Source organism: Astyanax mexicanus, chromosome 3 (assembly GCF_023375975.1).
Source record: "Astyanax mexicanus isolate ESR-SI-001 chromosome 3, AstMex3_surface, whole genome shotgun sequence".
Taxonomy (NCBI): Eukaryota; Metazoa; Chordata; class Actinopteri; order Characiformes; family Acestrorhamphidae; genus Astyanax; species Astyanax mexicanus.
This window is the reverse complement of record NC_064410.1, coordinates 20,417,592-20,432,882: the sequence shown is the minus strand read 5'-3', so window position 1 is coordinate 20,432,882 and position 15,291 is coordinate 20,417,592. Positions and strand designations below refer to the sequence as shown.

The window sequence follows — 15,291 nt, the reverse complement described above, 5'->3', positions numbered from 1 at the left end:
CAGGTCGCAGGTGGAAAAAAAAGGGGGGGCTCCGGTCAGAGAGTGGCTCTGGAGAACGTCCACACTTCTCTGCCCGGTTCCCCAGACACACTGAAGCTACTTTGCTCTCTGACATCACTCGCCTCATTTTTTCCCATCCACAGCTTTTCAAACGAGGCTGCGGACGTGTGCAGGGCCTGGGCGGGGGGAGCAGGGGGAATCAGCGAGGGCAGCCTTTAGACATCTAAAGTCAGAGTTATCGCCAGTGATTACATAAGCATAGCATAATGTGATTCATTATTTCTCACTCTCAGCTTAAGGGTAAAGAGTGAAGAACTTCTGTAGAGAGGAATGAATTTACAGACACTGTCTGATGGAAGCAGGGGAGCAAAGGATTTTTATTTTGATTTAAGTGAAAAGTTGCAGTTTTGGGTGAATATTCACTAGGGGTGGGCGATATGGCCCTAAAATAATATCACGATATTTCATGGTATTTTTGCGATAACGATACTCTTAGCGATATGACAAAACACTGACTTAAACGGTAATTTAATTTTATTATTGCATACAATGTGATACGGCATACCCCTAACTGAGATAAAAAAAATATATATATATACAAGAATTGTATCAGTTTTGTAACAGAAGTCAATGATACAGAATGTTATGATACTAATAATATTAATAATGCGCTCCAAATATCTCCACACTTTACTGTACATCTTGTACATTTGCACCCCTGGACACTTTGTCACTTTACTGTACATCCTGTACTTTTGCACTCCTGGACACTACACTACGCACCTTACTTAAATACAATACTTGCACAGGTTTATGTTTAATATTGTCATATCTGCTGATACCTTCTATACTTAAATTATTATTTTACTGCACTACCTCATATCTATGACTGATTACTTTCACACTTTGTATAGTTTTTTTGTATTTATATATTTATGTATATATTTTTAAGTCTCAGTTTATAATTTTATAGTTTAGAGTCTTATATTCCTCACTGTGCTCTTTTATTTTATTTTATAATACTTATTGTTTGTTTCTACTGTGTTGTGTAATTGCTACTGGCTGCTAAATTTCCTTCGGGATCAATAAAGTATCTATCTATCTATCTATCTATCTATATCCAGGATTAAAGTAAAATAAATGATAATACTGGACAGATATAATCTCTATAGTCTCTAGTAGATATACAGTATAATGGGAAATGAGAACAGTGTATTTTTTTTTTTTTTTGCTAAAAACAGCCAAAAAAAAAAGTAGTATTCGATGTGATGATTAGGGGTGGGTGATATGGAACGATATTTCAGGGTATAATATTATTCACGATATTCAAAAATGTTGGCGATATTATTACGTACAATATGATATGTCACACCCCTAATATGCACTATGTAACAGATGCAAAGCAAAAGCTTCTAAATGTTCATTACAGAAGGAAATGAACGGGTGATGTTTGGTAGGATACTGAGTTAGCAGAAGTGCAGTAGTCTATCTTTCTCTTCAGTTTGTTTTTTATCAAAATGGGACAAATCAGGACAGATAGGAGGAGTTACATATGTACTATATACAACTAAACTTAGAACTGAATAGCAGTTTCCTACTAGTGACCAAAAGTAACTGTATCATAGTAAACATGTAAGTGAGCAAAATAAGTATTTGAACACTCTGCGACTTTGCAAGTTCTCCCACTTAGAAATCATGGAGGGGTCTGAAATTTTTATCTTTGGTGCATGTACACGGTAAGAGACATAGTCTAAAAAAACAGATCTGGAACTCACAATGTATGATATTTTAAAGAATGTATTTGTGTGTTAATGCTGCTAATAAGTATTTGAATCCTGTCAATCACTGTATTAAGGAGAGGATGACCGGAGCCATGTATTGTGAGATTTTAGGGAACAACCTCCTTCTCTCAGTTAAAGCACTGAAGATGGGTCGTAGCTGGGTCTTCCAACATGACAATGACCCAAAGTACACAGCTAGAATAACCAAAGAGTGGATCCGTAAGAAGAATATCAAGGTTCTAGAGTGGCCTAGCCCAATCTCCAGACCTAAACCCTATAAAAAAAACAGCACAGAAACCTGGCTGATCTAGAGAAGATCTGTGTGGATGAATGGGCCAAAATCCCTGCTGTTTTGGGTGCAATCCTGGTGAAAAACTACAGGAAACAGTTGACCTCTGTAACTGCAAACAAAGGCCAATTTATTAAATATATAAATATTGTTTTTCACAGGTGTTCAAATACTTTTTTGCAGCAGTAACACACACATACTAAATTATTTAAAAAATCATACATTGTGATTTCCAGATTTTTTTTTTTTAGATTATGTCTCTCACAGTGGACATGCACCAAAGATAAAAAATTTCAGACCCCTCCATGATTTCTAAGTGGGAGAACTTGCAAAGTTACAGGGTATTCAAATACTTATTTTGCTCATGGTTTATTGTTAAATACACAGAAATTAATAAAACATAAAACACAAATATACTAAAACACTTAATATACTAAATATATTAAATCTTACCTGGCTACAGATTAATACTTTGTTTAAAAACTCAAGACCGAGCAGGATTTCTCCTCATTTTATTGTAACTGCTGACTATTGTTGACGTCACTGATTATAAAAACTAAAAACAGGAGCTGTCACCCAAACCACACATTACCACATTAAATAGTGACATATTATGCAAAATTCACTTTTTGCATACTCATTAAGAACATCAGATAGCACATAGATGAATTAGCCAGCAGACTTTATTTGAGGGAGGGATCTGTGACAAGTCATGATGGGTCTGTGGCAAGTCAGCAGATGATGGAGATGTGCGTTATTTCAAATAACGAGTTTTATGTTTTCTATCGCAGTATGAACTAGCTTGTTTGTGTTTTGCCATTTAGCACAAGCTAACACTAACATGTTAGCACTGCTTATTTGCATAAAAGTGACAAAGCCCTTAAATGGCTCATTCTGAAACTGACAGAAACTGGCAGGGAGAGAGCTGGCGAGATTTCTTCATGTGAGAGTGATTTTGTGCAAAGAACTTCATTACATACACCTATTCTAACCTAAAAGCGTAAAATTAGGTACAATATGTTCACTTTTAACAGTGCATCACCATCGGAAGTGCGATCATTAATGTATTAATTTAAGTAACATACAGAAGTGTGTGGTTCTAGATACAGCAATTATCCAGTGAATGTGTGAATAAAACCTCAAATTTTTTCTCAACATCTGAAGTCTGAAACAAGATCGGCTGGATGTTTGTTATTTAAAAAAAAAAAAAATGTAATCAACATTTTTATTCAATGAAGCCCCATCACTCCAGAGAATGCAGTTAATATAGGAGTGATATACCCTTAGAGCTAATGCTTGGCATTGGACACAGTGTCCTTAGGCTCATGTACAGCTGCTCCAGAGAATCCTATTCTTGCCAGTTCTTTTCAAGGGGGAGCAATTCTGTGTGTGTGTGTGTGTGTGTGTGTGTCTGTGTGCAACTGAACAGCTATGTGCAGCAATGTTTAAATCTCTTTCATCTGCATCTCAAATATCATCGTGCCAAATACACAAAAATTATTTAAATACATTTTTTTGAAATTTAACTGTAACAAGATGGAAAAAGTAGCCGTGAATGGTCAAATATATGTAATTGTCATTTGAATAAATGTCAGCAGAAAAAAAAAGAAATCGTATCAATAATGTAAATTAGAGGCAGGCCTATCACAACACTTCTATTATTGATTTCTCATACAAAATATGGACATAACTTTAACCATTTTTGCTGACTTCAGTACTACCAATTGTGTTTTCTTTGCAAGAAGAGCACACTAACATGAATGTTAACTTTGTTTAAAACTGTGGATTTATTTTATTAGTGTATTCTAATTCAATTTAAAAGGTAATTGTTTTTAAGAAGAATTTTATAGACAAAGCAATTGCATTGTTATGCTATTATCCTATCAATCTTAAAATGACGATCATATTGTTTATCGTAACTAATTGTGGAAGAATATATTGTCCAAACAAAAACCTCCTAGAATTCTTAAAGGATTTTGTTAGTTTTTTATTATCGTATAGAAATTAGTCAAAAGGTTCTGGCTGGGCATATTTGATCATTTTTAATACATGTTGGTGTGATATCACGCTATTTTAATAGGAACCTCTGATTCAGAAAATTGTTATTCACTCAGATTCGGAAAATACTGAATTTCAGTAGTACTATACATTATTTTAATATTTAAAAATTAACTTTTTCTTGATGTTTTTGAAATACAATAGGTCTCTGTGAGTTGTTTATGCATGCTGCATATGAAACTGTTCTTCAACCTCTATTGTCTGCAGTACAGAAAAGAAAAATACTCAAAAGAGTACAAAAAAGGCTCACATGGCATTCATTCATACTAGAGACCACAACTAGACTATTTTAAAATGAATGAAAAAACAGTGTAATGAGACATTTAAGTAATATGCTGGTGCATCGATAAGGCAATATACAGGGGGTTGGTTTTAATATATTTTTTTAAATTGGTGATCACCATTATATTAAATCTGTCTTTGTCATTCCTGAGGTACAAGCAAATGTAGATTAGGCTGAATTTTATTAGATTGAAGCTAATAATGGTATTGTGTAAAAGTGTAAAATAGTAAAATATTAATGTACAGTTGTCTTTTTTAAAAATCTGCTATTATATCTATTATTAGTGTTGTTAGTATGTTCCCAAACAGTGGTTTTCCACCTTGAGCGCTGGAGTGTTACAAAGTGTTTTTGCAGCAATAGATGCAGCTTCAGTGTGAATGGAGGTACAAAACATTCTTAGGTGATACAAGTGTCCTTGGAGAACACAATCCTTTCACAGATGGTAAACACACACACACACACACACACACACACACACACACACACACACACACACACACACACACACACACACACACACACACACACACAAACACACACATAAACACACACACACACACACACAGCCACTATCAGTCAATATCCTAGAAACCCTCTGGTTGTCCTTGCCACACAGCACATTAAACCATCTCTGTTTACTGCGTCATTTTCCACTCAGACGTCACACACTGGATACACAGCTCTTACCCCGTGTCCTCCAGAGAGCTCTCCTGGGACGTCCCGCTGTTCTCTGTGCTAAAGGATGACGCTTTCTGCCTGAAAAGAGAGAGAGAGAGAGAGACAGTCAGTCTCAGAGACAGTACAGCACAGAGCAAATGCACATCAGCAGCACATCTAACAGCATTATAACACCATGCAGACTGTCTGAACATGACCACTAAAATATATAACAAATATGATTCAATCATACCAGTCTTACATTCATTATTTTATTGACATTTAAACATCCACTATTAAAAACATAAGTCTTAACAAGTAGGAAAGGGTGATTAATCATGATCAATCACAGAATGTTGCTGTGATTAAGCCAATTAATTTTTTTATCTACTGACACCACTGGCAAACTAAAACATCTAATTAAATGTTTTTTTTTTTTTTTTTGTAAAATGTTTTTAACAACAGCTGTTAATCATTTAAGAATTTCGTGACTAGAATCAAACTTTGATTATTAAAGATTATTTATGTAAGAGACTGTTAGGGCCCTATTTTACACCCTGCGCAAGGCATGTCGTGATGTTCATTGCTATCTTAAACAGCACCAACACTCTATTGTCAAACCGTCCTCCTGCATTGTTTAAATAGCAAAGATGCTTTCTTAATATTTCTACACCGATGGGCATGGTAGTCTGGAAATGAGGAAAATTATGGAAAATTTGGCGTATTGCTATCTTGGCAATAGAAAACACAGGTGCACCACTGACTGACAAGGCAAGAGTAAATCTTCAGGCGTATGCATTGTGCTCAAGGCATACACATAGGCACCTTCACAGCGTGAACGAGCAGGTCAGTTTTCTCTGCAGAGAGGCTCTTAAAAGGAATGGCAAGTGACAGGCTAATTGGTTTACTTCACGTTACGCCCAAAACCCACATGATTACAAGAATTACAAGACTTAGTACATGACTTTTGCACATATCGAACTGCGCAAGGAGTACTTTTCCTGTCGTTATGATAGCAAAGACACAATGACACCTAATAAACCTAAATCAAGCTGCATGCTGCACAGTTGTTGGCTCACCTATAGCGGGCTAAAATAGGGTCCTTACTGTTTTTTGATTAAAATATCTCTGGATCTTAAACTGGTTCTATTCAGGCTTAATAGAACCTCTGTTCTGTGTTAGTGGAACCGATCATACATCAGTTTCTTTGGCGGAATTGTGCCAAACTTTTCAAATTTCCAATTTACGAATGGGAAAGGTTCTAAAACAAGGCTCTTCATTTCATACAAGCTCAAGTCTATTTTTACACAGTATCATCAGTACATGCTTTTTAGTTCTGTATTTTGTGTACAGTCTGTATTTTCACTCTGTATAAGTCAAACAACCCAACTGGGCAATTTTTGTGCATGAAAGAAAACTAAAATAAATGGTTTTACCATTTTACTTCCAAAAAAGAAACACAGACATACTGGAAAAAAGCATTTCACAGCCGTATAGACTCTTTATATTTTATATTGTGCGTTAGCCATGTTTTTTTCTGGTTTATATATGTTTTACCTAAAAACAAACACAGTACACCCAAAAAGCACAGCCATAAAGATGACCATATTGACCCTATGTATTGCAACAGGAAAACCAACTTGACCACTCCTCCAAATAAAACTCTGTTCTGAGAAACTCCCATCTGGGCGTGTGAATAGGGGTGAGTAAAGGGTCCCTGACACACACAGACCCTGTGGGGAGGGTTTTTCTGGTAAACCTGTTATTAACTGCTCAAACAAGATCATATTTACGCAGTAAATAATACAGGCAGTGTTTGTTCAGTAGTAACAAAATATTACGTTAGTTTCTATCTTCAGGTCTAAAAAGCAGCAGGCCGGGTCTGTTATTATTGTGACACTTCTCGCTGGAGGTGACCACAAGCGGGCCCGTGTGTCTGGCTCTGACCAAAATTCCACCACTCACAAAGTGGAGGAGCCGAGGAGCCGAGCACATGGAACCCGTCGTTAAAGAAAACTTGAACCGGGTTCTTAACGAGCTTTCATAATGTGTGAGTCATTTTCTTTCCAGTAAAAGTAGAGGAGAAGGCTGACGATCTTGTTTCTCTGTTAATGACCGCGCACAAGCTTACTGCGTGCGCACTGAGCTTACAGGAAAAACCCTGATTATCTTACCAGAAAGTTCTTCATATGTTTGTGTTAGTGTTTTAAAATCAAGCTCTGAACGACAAATGAGACATCCATTTTGACCGTCGCGGAAATGAGTAAGCACCAGTGGAGTAAGAACCGGAGGCGGTTTAAAGCAAAGTAAAGAGGGGAAAAGAGTACATGTTTTCATTCTGGATCAGAGACAGTGAATAAGGAACACTCCTCACTACTGTGCTGGAGAGGCTATTGTGTGGAAAAATTACACCTAAGAAGTACATCTTAACTACTGTAAAACATATGTTTTTATTACTGATTTTAGCAGACTGAAAACTCCTATATCGGCTTGACACAATAAGATTGTTTTGTGGATGATATATCATCCCAGAAATGATTGCAAAAAAAAAACAATATTATTGTCTTTTTAAGACCAGTAAATGCCACTGACATATTGGTAATAGAAAAGCGTAACAAAGCAATTATAACCTTTCACGTACTTTCTTCAACAGTACTATTTCGGTCAGACTTTACCTCAGCAGTATATTCTAATCATAAATTTACCACAGCAGTACTACTCTAGTCCAATGTAGCTAACTAGGTTAACTGACTTAAAACTATCATAGAGAAACGCAGTCAGTCTTTTGGTAAACAAACACATGCTAGCGAAAGCTAAGTTAGCTCAGTTAACTGGAATTACTTATCCTTGCAACAACACTGATGAATATTTTAGACTTTAAATTGATACTTTATTAGTATTAGTGAAATAAATAAATAAATAGCCTTTAGTCTATTTTCAATGGTAGAAAAAATAGCTATAGCTAACAGAGTTTAATAGGGGGGTTATATTCTAGGCACGCATTTCACAAAATGTTTAAACAGTGATATTTGAAATTTACCCCAGCAGTATATTCTAATCATTCAGTTACCACAGCCCTACTGCTCTAATAAATTGTAGCTAACTAAGTCATAGAGAAATGCAGTCAGTCATTTGGTAAACAAACATGCTAGCTAAGGCTAAGTTAGCCTTATTACGTAGCTTTGCAACAATGATACTGATGGATACATTTTTAAATCTATATTTTAGACTTTAAATTGATACTTTAATCGTTTTAGTAAAACAGTAATAAACAGTCTTTAGTCTGTTTAGTCTGTCAATGGTAGTTACAATAGCTATAGCAAAAAGGGTAAAACGGTGATTCTATTAGTCACACATTTCATGTAATTTCTTCAACAATGCTATTTACGTTATAAAATTTACCTCAGCAGTATGTTTTAATCATAAATTTACCACAGCAGGACTGCTATAGTCCAATGTAGATAACTAGGTTAGCTCACTTAAAACTGTCACAGTCTTTTGGCAAACAAACACAGCTAAAGCTAAGTTAGCTCAGCTAGCTGATTTTACTAAGCTTTGCAACAGCTACCTAAAATCCAAAGCACCTCCAAATAACAAAGTTATCTCACACAAGGAGTGTATTTGTAAACTACTTTATTGCTATTTGTGGAGAGTTAAACATTTTACTTAAACAACTTAAGAAGATACATCCTTTCATAGTGAGTGAGTGCTTTAAGGACATGAAAATTAGAGCACTCATCGTCAACCTGTTTGTTTTAAATACATTTTTTTTAGTTTAGAGCATTTACTTACATTAGCAACAGGCTAGTTGTTTGTGCTATTAAATATTAATCAAAACAATATTCCAATGAAATACTACACCAGTCAAACGTTCGGACACACCTTAAATTGAGTGGTTTTTCATTATTTAAGCTATGAAGAAACATATGGAACGTAGAAAACAAAAAGTGTTTTTATGTTTTTTAAACTAGGCACCCCTTCCTTAGATAACAGCTTTGCACAACTTGACATTTATGAGGTAGAAACACCTGGAATGGCTTTTAGTTAACAGCTGTCCCTTGTTAAGAGTTAATTAGTTGAAAGTGTTTGAAAGCATCAGTTGTAAAGTTGTGAAGAGGTAGAGTTGATATACAGTGAATAGCTCTATTTGATTTATGTTCTAATCTGTATTATGGCAGGAACTGCTCAACTAAGTAAAGAAAAAAATGACTAATAAATGACTAAGTCAGTCAATCTGAAGAATTTAAAGAACTAGGGTATCCTCAAGTGCAGTCACAAAGACCATCAAAAATATTATGATAAAACTGATTCTCATCAGAACCGACCCTCCAAAAAAAAAAAAAAAAAAACTATGAAATGTATGCAATGGAAAGATGTACGTTTGTGTATGCAATTAAGCATGGGTGTTTTAAAAAAGTGATTGTGGTAAATGGAAATATTAACCTTCCCTATTGGTGAAACTAGCACCTTGAAATACCTACAAATATATAGGATATAATAAACGAAGCACTATGCAATACTATGTAACTCAAGGGTTTACCTGTAAACGGTCCTTATAAGCAAAGTGGTACTCTTTTGCATCTGTTATAAAGCCTTTTCTTCAACTATATTTTATAAATTTATTATTTTTGTATTGTATATATTATTATATTATTATATATTATAATGTATATATATATATATATATTAGTATTGTCTTCTTTATGTAATTTTATACATTTTCTCTCCAAGAGGGAATTATGTGAAATATGTGAAAACAAAGCTCTATGAAACAAAGCTTTCAAGCAAAACAAATAATTAAAGGAAATTATAGATACATTTATAGTATGCACAAAGTGTCATTTCTAAAAAAAAAAAAACACATCATAGCAAATCTGTCATATTTCAGGCTATTTTCTTCTGGGTTTGGTCCCGTACTCATACAAGCGATAGGACTGGTGAGGTATACATCCCACAGGCCCAAACCACCCTACGCAGATCTAATGATCTTAACTGTCAACTGATATGTCCCACACCTGGTATGTATTGATGAGCTACAAACATGGATATCTATTTAAAGTGCTGGGCTTTGATGGGAGGTCAGTACTGACATGATCGTAAGAAGCAACGGGCTACCAGGAACAGTCTGAAAACCTTTGACCTAAGCACAAAAGTACACTCCCTGAACACTGAGCCTATAAGCCAATAGCCATCAATAGAGCACGATAGGCACTCACTACAGAGCCCTGCAGATGTGATGTAACCAAATCGTTGACTGGATCGATGCTAACAGTGTTAAGTAGGATACATTAGCTCTAAGCTAAGGCTAAGCATGATGTAGTGTTTTCTGTGCTCTGTGCAATTCAGGATTAGAACATTGATTTTAATCATCTTTTCCATTCAAACAATCACAAAGGTTGGGCACTTTTGGACTATTTCAAATGTCCAGGACTCTCCTATCAGCCCTATCAGCATTATTTGGGTCACAGTAGAACTCTGTAGGCACTACAGCAGAAGAACAACTACTGTTCTCGCTCTGAGCCAGAGCAAAATTGATGTCCAGTGAGAGCTTCTGGAATCGAAGAGGTTTTTCTGGGCCTTTTCCAAGACCACTGTAATAGCAGACAAGTTGCTCTGATAGCGAGGTGATGTAATGCAGAGGGGGACCAGACATACGTTCTCTTATTTCACCCACACTGAATCAACCGATAGGATAGGGCGCTCTGCCAGAAACCTCCAGCCCTGAAATCTGGAGCACTCCCAGCTCCTAGATGAGAGGTGTGAAGAGGAGGGGGTGCAATTCATTGCAATTTTTTTGTTGTTCTGCGACACATATTATGATATAAAACAAAAATGGAACAGGAATTTTCACTGCATTTTTCCAGAACCAGCATGATGTTATTAATGCACTCAGTATATCAAAGACTGGAGAATAATAAATAATATTGTGGATACATAGTTTGCCTTTGGTGGATATGTCATGTAAAATAAGGACATCTTGAATCTTCCTTCTGTATCAGGTTGTAGTGTGATATGTTTGATATAATTCAGCTTACAGGACACTGCACACACTCATATTGTGGTGGCGATGCTGAAGCAATATATTGTGCAGCCCTAATTTTGACTACTTAAAATATACAGTACAGGCCAATAGTTTGGACACACCTTCTCATTCAATGTGTTTTCTTTATTTTTATGACTATATATATTGTAGATTCTCACTGAAGGCATCAAAACTGTGAATGAACACATGTGGAGTTTTATGTATTTTAACAAAAAGTGACCTGGCCTCCACAGTCACCAGAATGGAACCCAATCCAGACAGTTTGGGGGTGAGCTGGAACGCAGAATAAAGGCAAAGGGGCCAACAAGTGCTAAACACCTCTGGGAACTCCTTCAAGACTACTGGAAAACCATTTCAGGTGACCACTTCTTGAAGCTCATTGAGAGAATGCCAAGAGTGTGCAAAGCAGTAATCAGAGCAAAGGGTGGCTATTTTGAAGAAACTAGAATATAAAACATGTTTTCAATTATTTCACATTTTTTGTTAAGTACATAACTCCACATGTTCATTCATAGTGTAGATGCTTTCAGTGAGAATCTATAATGTAAATAGTCATGAAAATAAAGAAAATGCATTGAAAAAGAAAAGGTGTGTCCAAACCTTAGGCCTGTACTGTATGTTCTATCTCTCTTCATTCCTCCAAATTATTGACTGCCCACCAGTCCAGCCAGACACTGATGGAAGTTTTCAGAGGTCAGGTTTCCCCGTTACCCCAAACAGATCAGCTGCTCACCTTGGATTAGTTGCCCACCCTTCACTACCTACATATAAATTTTATGAACTCTAATTAGCAATTTTCTAATTGCATCCACTGTTGTTGTGGCTATTCGACTGAATACAATAGACATGGATGTAAAGTGACTTTTGAGCATTAATTTTTAAGTAGTCTGACCAGAGAAGGATGGGTCCCCTCTTACATATGAGCATTGTTTCCTCCCAATCACTGAGGGAGTTTTGTTCTTGCCACTGTCTCTCACTGGGAGTTCTATGTTCTATGCTAGATGTTGTGTCTGATTCTCTGTCTAGCACCAGATTTCACTGTATAATCACTATATAAATACATTTAATTTGATTCAATTTGAAGTACATTGCCACTTAGCCATATAACAGAAACAAAACATTGTAATTGGAACATTCATTGAAATAAGAACTGATAGATCAATCATGTGACTGGCTTTTTTTGTTTTATTTGACACATTATGTGACTGGTTTAAGGCTCATTTAACTATTGCAGTACTATATTCTTTTTATTTGATAACTGCATTGAATTGGACGAGGGCCAAAAGTTATACTGCAGCTGGCCACCAGAAGGTGACAGTGAGAGCTAGTTAGGCTAAAGAACAGCCGCCGTACGATGGGGTTAGTTTCTACAAGAGTTTGCCTGTAGGCATGAATTCAAAGTTTTTTTTTTATGTACCACATTGTAAAAGACTGTAAGCTGAGCCTAAATAAATCAATATTTAATTTAACTTTAAATGTAATCGATATGCATATTAAGCAAGATAACCTACACCATGAAATGAAGAACAAACACACATACCATTACTGGAAGGAGACTTGGACAACAAGACCTTGTGTGAGTATGTGTGTGTGTGAGTCTGCAGGTGACTACAGAAAGAGCCCTTCTGCTGTCCTTCCTTCTGTCTAACAGGCTGCTCTCTCCACGGGAAAGGGGGAGTGGGGGGGGAGAGAGAGAGAGAGAAAGAGAGAGAGGGAGAGAGAGAGAGAGCTTGCCGTGTCCATACGTTGAGGTCAGAAAGCCACCACACTCACTCACTCACACCTCTTCCCTTTCTCATTAATAAAAAAAAGAGCCTATATCCGTTCATGCCATCTTAAGCCAGTGGGTGATGAAATCTGTTCACGTTGTGGGGGGGCAGTTTGACATTTATGATGCCACCGCTCTGTCAAAGGAAAGTCCCTTTCATTCATGATCAGCTGATTTATCCACACTGCACCCACTAATGCATTCCTTCATAGCTTCTGGTAAGAGGCTGAACCAGTGTTAAACAGAAAAATCCCATTCATGTGAATAAAACGGTGGTACTGTATGATCACATCACCTGCATTTAGTTTAGAAATGAGCATAAAAGTAGTACTCCTTCAACCCATAAATAAAGCAACTGGTTCTGCTTAGTTTAGTCTGTCGATTAATCAGTAAGCTAACTTGCCGGTCACATTAGGAAACTAGGAAAGGCTATGTGTGAAACAAAACCAACAGTTGATTGCTGCACTTTTAGGACCTTTTTAGATTAATGAATTTAAGACTTTTTTTAAAGACTTTGCAGATACCCTGCTTATACAGCCATGTATTTAGCAACTTATGCTATACAGTTTTTCTAATGTCCTTTTTTCTATATAGTTTTTCTACTGTTAACAGAGGATTAGAAAACTGAGAATTGTACAATTGTACTGCCTGTTTACTGTGCACAAGGGGACAATAAACTCTTGAATCTTCAATATAGAATTTACATTACAAACCCCATCTTCTTAAAGGTTTACATGTAAAATGAATCCCGTCCAAATAGGGCTTTCAATATTTAAAAACATAGCATCTTTTTTATTAATATTTTTTAACGTGTTTATAACCTAATCACAATTCTATTGAGATTTTATCAATATAATTGTGCAAGTGTTTCTAAAATTTGATTTAAACAATCATAATACTTTACCTTGCTCACAGTACCACTATGTATATACAGCTCTGGAAAAAAATAACAGACCACTTCAGTTTCTGAATCAGTTTTACTGATTTTGCTAATTATAGGTATATGTTTGAGTAATATTGAACATTGTTGTTTTATTCTACAAACTACGGACAACAGTTCTCTTATATTCCAAATAAAAATATTGTCGTTTAGAACATTTATTTGCAGAAAATGAGAAAAGGCTGAAATAATAAAAAAAAAAAGATGCAGACCTTCAGACTTTAAATAATGCAAAGAATACAAGTTCATATTCATAAAGTTTTAAGAGTTCAGAAATAAATATTTTGTGAAATAACCCTGGTTTTTAATCACAGTTTTCATGCATCTTGGCATGTTCTGCTCCACCAGTCTTACACACTGCTTTTGGATAACTTTATCTCACTCCTGGTGCAAAAATTCAAGCAGTTCAGCTTGGTTTGATGGCTTGTGGTAATCCATCTTCCTCTTGATTATATTCCAGAGGTTTTCAATTTGGTAAATTCAAAGAAACTCATTATTTTTAAGGGGTCTCTTATTTTTTCTTATTTTATGGTACATATCCACAGCCCTAGTTATTCTGAACTATTTTAACTAGATTTATGATTATTTGATTTTGCCAAAATACAAACAAAAAAATCTAGAGTCTGTACAACAGATTCTTACAAAGAGCGCAGCCTACACACTGAAAAACGGAAGCATAGGATTTGGTCCTCCTGTAGATTAATGAGCCTGGAAGATAATTTCCTTCTTGATACACTGATCCATTATCATTTGCCATTTCCTGTAGCTTGTTCTCTGCATTACGGCCCTGAGTGGAGCTATATTATTAGCTGTGAAGAATAATACATGAGATATTAACGTTCTCCTGGAGTTCAGTATTGAACTGCCTTTATTATCAGACACTGTTTCAGCCCTGCTGCACCACTATGCCCCTATACTCAGGTGCGCCAATGTCACTTGCACTGAAGGACACCGCCCTGACTGACAGCTAAGGTACGAGGTTACTGACAGAACATCCATAAGTGAGTGAAGCTTGAATATCTTGGCTGAACCTGAACATTTATGACAGATCAAAGTACATACAAAGTAAAAAAAAAATCTCTACATAATGCACCTGAAAGCAGCATATTGTTCATGAAAGACTTGTAGATCTAGCTGCTCTTTGAAGGGTTTTTAAATAATGCAGTATTAAATATTTTTAACATCTGTCATGCTTTAAGTCACAAAGACTAAGGATTATCATCCATTCATTTATTGGTAAGATGAAGTCCAAACTCAGCCTGATAGAAGGTGCCAGACGGATGGACTAATGTTGGGTGGTATTAGCCTACAATACCATCAAATTCTCAGTTATTTTAAACTCAAATTATCAAATACAAAGTTCAGTTTGTTTACAGACTAGGTGAACACTGCACACATATTTGAGAAAGTAATACAGGAAATGTTCAACCATCAGTCTGACAATTAAAAAATGTTTAGCACAGCTAATCAGA

The 15,291-nt window shown here is 35.9% G+C and overlaps 1 protein-coding gene across 1 annotated transcript in view; it reads right to left on the bottom strand.

Moving 5' to 3' along the window:
• Nucleotides 1–15,291, bottom strand: part of hivep3a (HIVEP zinc finger 3a) — a 65,477-nt gene that overhangs the window by 36,024 nt on the left and 14,162 nt on the right. Inside the window, exon 2 of the mRNA XM_007233587.4 lies at nucleotides 5,099–5,167. The gene's annotated coding sequence lies outside the window, so the exon portion shown is untranslated. The remainder of the gene's footprint in view (nucleotides 1–5,098; nucleotides 5,168–15,291) is intronic.